Source organism: Hordeum vulgare, chromosome 3H, assembly GCF_904849725.1.
Source record: "Hordeum vulgare subsp. vulgare chromosome 3H, MorexV3_pseudomolecules_assembly, whole genome shotgun sequence".
Taxonomy (NCBI): Eukaryota; Viridiplantae; Streptophyta; class Magnoliopsida; order Poales; family Poaceae; genus Hordeum; species Hordeum vulgare.
In genome coordinates, this window is record NC_058520.1 from 429474066 (window position 1) to 429480790 (window position 6725).

The 6725-nt window shown below is 48.7% G+C and overlaps 1 pseudogene; it reads right to left on the reverse strand.

Annotated features, from left to right (window-relative positions):
• The window catches only part of LOC123441827, a 59758-nt pseudogene extending 53678 nt beyond the window's left edge, over nucleotides 1-6080 (reverse strand).
• Nucleotides 6081-6725: the final 645 nt, after the last annotated feature.

Sequence of the window (6725 nt, forward strand, 5' to 3'; positions counted from 1 at the left end):
CTGAGTCGCCATATAGTATTAAATGGCATCATCTCACCCCCTTGGTTCCAGAGCTCCAAACACTATAACCGTCAGTGGATCTTTTGCCCATAATTGCTTATCCCGAAAATCTAGGCGCCATCATCGGGATCTCTGACTTGTTGCCTCGATATCCGCCTCGACAGCCTCGTTTTCCGTTCATGTCCTTTAAATAACAAGAGAAATGGGGAAAGAAACCCAGTCAGCAACCTCCATCTCGTCTTCGTCTTCCCTGTGCTCTTCGTCTCCGAGCGCCAACACCCCGGCGTCGTCCCCAAGCTCTAGCGCCCCGATGTCGTCTCCGGCTGCTGGAGTTTTCTCCATCGACCACGACTCTCCGGGCGCCAAGGAACACGAAGCTCCGAGCATTCGTCCCCGGCGGCGATCTCCTGTTTACAGGTACACATCTTCCCCCACTTAGGGTTAGGCCAAGGACGCCATGACCGTAGCCTCCTTGCGCGCTAGCTTCATAACGCTATGAACACCTTGAACTGCTTTAGATCCGTTCCCCACTCCAGTGATTGGCTTTAGGTGGTAACAGGCTTTGGCCATTTAATCATGTCCTCCTGCCAGTTTTAACCCATGTACTGCTGACCAAAACTGTAGTTGCGTTATATGCGTAGTTCATCACCATTACTCCAGGCGATATCTTTCTATTTTAGTCCATCCATAGATCCATAATTTATCGCATGTCTGTAGAAACATGTTTATGCACCTGATGAGAATATCTCTAAGGAAAAGAACACTTCTGAGAGTCCCCATTTAGCTTTAGTCTTCATAGCGACTTCGTTTCATTACTGTAGCCATGATGCCTTCTCTTACAGTCTGAAGGGCGGGTTAGAATACCTTTTGAAGATACACATGTAGATTGCCCAAATAGCGGGCCATGTCATACATCAATCTTTGGCGGGTTACCAATTCTTGTACGAACATCGTAAGCCCACACCGGCGGGTTAGAACATCTCCTAATCTGTTACTGAGTCGCCTCGTACTCCATTTTTTTGTAGTCATGGCCATTACGAGGTGTGATTGGTTGCCAACCAAGGTCGATGATGCCACGCTTGAAAAAATCGTAAAGGCGAGTCTCCTCGACAGTCACGAAACCATTGGTTGGAGAACCGCCCCTGGCGAGTTGACCCCCAACCCCGCTCTAGGAGAAGTAGTGATCTTCACCAATTACCTTGAGCATGGGTTTAAGCCGCATGGGTCAAAGTTCTTCCGGGACGTCCTGCATTTCCTCAACCTCCATCCTTAAGATCTGGGACTCAACTCCATCAGTAACTTATGCCAGTTCCAGGTCTTCTGTGAAGTATATTTGCAGAGAGAACCCATGATCCCCTTATTCTGGAATTTCTTCCATCTGAACCGCCTGACCGAGTTCCCCAACGGTCCCAACCACGAGCTTGGAGGAGTTAACATCCAGAGACGCCGCGAACATGGATTCCCGGATGTTCTTTTGCCCAGCCATCCAAAAGGCTGGGCCGAGTCATGGTTCTACTGCCGAGACACTTCTCCACCAGGCGAGAATCCTCTCCCGGGCTTCAGAGCAGACCGCCTGCCTATGGACTTCAAATTTCCTGACAAGCTCATAGAAGAAGAAGAGTCGGAGTTTATCCCACTCTTCTCAGATTTGAAATTCCTAAACAACAAAGGGCTCATCGGGATCGACTTGTTCCGCTGCTGGATAGAATGGAACATCCTTCCCTTGAGTCGCCGCAACGGGCTGATGTATGATTACGACGACACAGTAGACCATACACAGCGCGTCAGTCGCCGTCAGCTTTTAGAGAGCGAAATCATCGGAGTCATTAAGAAACTGACCGGCGAGTCTCTCGAAGAATGCCCCAAAATTGGTCTTAAAGCCTTCTGTCATGCCAACCCGATGCCACCAGTAAGAATCCAAGCCGCCCTTTGTCTTGTCTATGTTTAACAACTTTCGTGGCTTAAGATTTGCCTCCATCCATGAGAAAGCCGATGTATTTTGGCAGAGAGGCCCCAAAACTGTCGCCCCGAAGTCCACCAAGGTGCCAACCAAGAAGAAAAAGACGGTGAGAAAAAATAAAACCGCCACAAAGGATTCATCTTTTGTTGGCGACTCACACGCAGACGAGGCACATTCTGAGGTAAGGTTTTTCCCTTGCTCCTTACCTATGTGTTCCTACTTAAGTTTACACCATACATCCTTATTTGTAGAGCGACGATGATGAGAGCAAGAATGATGCAGTCGAGGTAATTTCCATTTCTTCCGACTCACCTTCTCCTTCCCCTAGACCAGCCAGGAGGATCTGCAGAAAAGTGCCCATGTCTCACCCTCATGCTTATATGGACCCTGATTTCCTTTTGAAGAAAGCAAGATTTACCCCCTCACGCAAGACCCGTAGTCGCTCTGGCGACTTGATCACTGGACTGCCCGAGAAGACAACCAGTCGGAAATGCACCAGCGAGGTATATTCTTGTTTTATTATATCCTTTGCCGTGCGAAATATGACTCGCCACTTTGTGAATTTCAAGTCTTTGTTCTTTCAGACTTCTCCTCCCACATCTGGCGACTCGGCCGTCTCTGCTCTCCCGCTGATGATTCGTGTGCCAGGGTAAGTCTTCTTTGTTAACCCAATTTTTCTAAACAATGACATGTGCTTTTAACCTCGGTGCTTTCATCGCAGGGCACAAGCGAAGAGAAGAAAAACCGGCAACTCTCCTTCTGCTCACCGAACATCTGATGCCTTAGGCACGGGCACCTCTGTTCCTGAGACTGAAGACGAGCAAACAGCGGCTATTGACATTCCTACGGGCAATATTCCCGATGCCCGGGATGACTCGCCCATCATTTTGAAGGACACCGCTGGTCAGAGTAACCCGCCAAGCCCTCTCAAGGCGACTAACAATCCAGACGTCGTGGTTACTGGCGTTGGCTACTCCACTCCCCCAACTGGCGTGCTTTCCAAACATACTTCGAAGGCGATGCGGAACCCCTCAAACTCCCCCAATACGAGAAGCTGGAATTCGACCAGCTTTGCTCCGGCTTCACAAGTCATCTGGAGAGGGATTTTGAACTGAACAAAAGCTTGCTCCGCCTTATGAGGACCAAACACGAAGTATGTTGATGTATTTTCCTGTAACCATTAGCCTTCCACGGACCGGCTCATCTTTTGGAAGATGAGCCGGGTCTTGTATTTAGAAAAACTTCAACCTGTAGCCCCCAAGGGTCGGGTCATCTTTTGGAAGATAAGCCGGGTCTAGTATGAGAAAAATTTCAACCTGTAGCCCCCAAGGGCCAGATCATCTTTTTGGAAGATGAGCGGGGTCTTGTATGAGAAAAACTTCAACCTGTAGCCCCAATGTGGGGACCTCGACTTACTAGTCGAGAATCGCCGTGCTCAGTGATCCCAGAGATCAATGCTCACCGAACACAGATACCGAATAAAAGAGTCTTACATCCATACATACCGTTTGATACAATAAATGACCACTTAGGTCGACTCTTACATATATAGGGCCTTAAAGGCCTACACTTGAACTAAACCAATAGCGGAATTATTGGTAGAAAGCGTGAACCCATGCCATCAGCTTTAACCTACGGGCATTCTGGCTGGTAAGCATCCTAGCTCGCAAGAACGTCACCGAGTTAATCTTCGCCATATCCTGTCTTTCACACCTGGTCAATGAAATAACCAGTGGCAAGCCAATGAGTACTTTGAATGTACTCGCAAACAGCCCATGATACGAACAATGAAAGTGAAGGAAAACAATATCATGCGTCTTTAGTGTAACTCATCTAGGTGGAATGATCATGAATATGCATCAAGTTAAAGAATTACTTTTCAAGAACAGGTTACAGATATCAACATATCTGCTAAGGGTTGGACCATCCGGGTTCACCCTATATGCCAAGTCATCGGACTTGTCATAACCTCAATGTATCAGCTGAGGGCTAAACCATCCGGGTTTACCCTATATGCCGTCACCGAACTTGGTCATATTATTATAATTGTAACAACACCTTTTTAACACCACACACACTTGGTTTATGCGGAAATATCAGGACGTAGTTTAAGTAGGATTACCCAACTGTCCTTGACCGTGGACACGGCTATTCGAATAATTTACACTCCGCAGAGGTAGTACACTGGACCCACGAGATCCGGGAAACTTCCGTGTCATCCACGACTCGCGGTATATCATATATACCCGAGGTAAGTACCCCCCGATCATCATCTTTCCCCCGACGATACTAGACAAAGAGGTCCACTCGATTGGTACCCAGCCCACATGTTGTACGTCTTACGAGCACCGACTCTAGGCAGTATCAACCATGCAGGGACCAACGGTGTGCCTGGAACTCATAATAATGGCATAGTCGTCCTACCTGGCACGACCCCATCACGAGAGTGACGACAATCACTCCCGCCACTAGTAATGTGGCTCTCTGCTAGCACCGACCAGAGTAATCAACAAAGCCCCATCCCATAAAGGGGTATCATGGTCGTACTGGTAAGGTTGGGACGGTCGACATATCATAAATCTAATCCCATTTCCGAAACCATACTCACACAAAACACCGGTGCATCACTTCACCAAAAGTGACAACCAACTCATCATCACCCTCGGGCATTAGTGGCACCCGACGGGGTTTTCATAAACTCTTTGATTTAACTCATCATCATGCTCATGATAATATACTTTTACTTGTCAACAAGGTATTAGCATGACCTTCAAGGGGTAGGGTCAAGCTCAATGCAATGGTCCTTTAATTCTACTAGTCAACATGACAGTAGCATGATCCTCATAGATGGTAGGGTCAAGCTCATCATGCTTGTGCTCCAAGGAGCCAAATGAATAACATCACCTTCATGCAAGTTCTTCGAAGAAGCCTTTGGTACCATCACACCAATGATGAACCGGCATTATGATCACATGCAACGGAAAAGTACTTGTTATTCTAGCATGCATCAATTCATATGCTCAAGTCATGGTCAAAGGGATGCTTGCCTTGCTCACGTAAGTCCTCGGGGTCTTCGAGGTCTTCCGCTCCGTCTCTGAATACTCCGTCTACCGTCAACTATCGTCGGAAACAACCATAGTAAGCCACGTAGCAAGAAGAATAAAAGTGCCACAAAAATAGAAGTTTTATTTTTCTTGGACCTCTCTGGTTATAAGAAAAATACCTGAAGCTTGATTTAGGATATTTGGGTCATCAAGGATTTTTGAATGGATGGAAAGAGAAATAGGTGATCATTGAAGAAGCCAACAGAAATCATTTTGTTAAAAATGAGTGGAGGCACCCATTTAACAGAGAATGATTTTAGAAATTTTTAGGAAGTGCTTTCAGTGGATTTGGAGATGGTATGAATATTCTAGATATTTTACAATGAGGAATAAATAGCAATAGGATCTATTTATTTATTGCAACAGAGGTAAGTCACACAAAAATGTTGACCAGGGTTCTAAAAATAGAGAAGGATTTTAGAAGGCTCTGGAAGTTTGAATCACTCCAATTGGAGTTGATTTGAGGCCTATGGGATTTTTGATAGATGGGGCTAATACTATTCAGAGTTGGATTTTTAATAAAACTCCACATAAACATGTCTTGGAAAAATATGCAAAGCACAGATCTTGATAGGCCTTGCTTTTAGAAACCTGTAGAATTTTGAATCAACATTTTTTGAGTTCCAATGAATTTATGGAAAATTTTAGAAGATTGCAGATAAATGAAAAAGACCAAATGGGCCCCCAGAGTTGGCTATCATGCGCACTGGGCGCTTGGTAGGCCTCCAGGCCGGCCCAGCTGCGCTAGCTGGCCAGCAAAGTGGCCACATCGATGGCGTAGTGGAGGAAGGGCGCCTTCGGCCTTGAGGAAGAGGAGTCCAGGGGTGCGCTTCCACTTAAAGGGGTGGCCTGGTGAGGAGAGGCTGACGGTGGGCCCCGCCCGTCAGCTTCATCCCTAACCTCTCGTCGGCACAGTAGAGCAGCACGGGCATGGTTGTCGCGGGGGCGCTGTGCCTCGGGCCACCCCCTGCCCAGGTGAGAGCGCCGGCGGGCTCAGGAGGCCGCGCCGCCTCCATTCCCACCCACGGCGCCCGCGGAGAGGGGCTGCAACAGGGGAGCCAACGTGCATCTGCGGGAAGTTGATGATGCCGTTGCCCTCGGTACCTGCTGCGAGGAGGAGGGCCCGGAGGGGCTCGAGGGAGGGCGGTGTCGCGGCCTCGGGATCTCCGGCAGGGATGAAGGAGGCGAAGGGAGGCCCTGCATGCCAACCCGCAGAGGCCGGAGCTCTACCCCTTCGGCCATGGCTATGATAGGAGGAGGGGGAGGCTTGGGGAGAGAGCAGGGAGAAGGAGAGATGCTCAAGAGGTGCCCAAGGGAACGGGAGAGAGAGAGACCAGAGCCACAGGGGCTCGGGGAAGAGGGAATAAGAGGGGAGAGAGAGAGGGAAATCTCGGGAGCTCTCTGGAGCTCCCTATGCATGGATGCCACGCACCACAGAAGGGCTTTGGAGGCTAGCTGGTGATTGGGAGTTCTTGGAACGGTCAACCTACTTCGCCAAGAAACGGTCGGGAGGAAAGAAACTAGGTGCAGAGCACACGGTTTGCAGGTCAGGGTGGTGGTCTCCACGGCCACCTGTGCCCACAGGATTCGAATGACTAGCCAAAGCTGTCTGGGAGGTGGGGCATGCTATCTGGAAGGGAACTCTGGAGTTTGGCAACTAG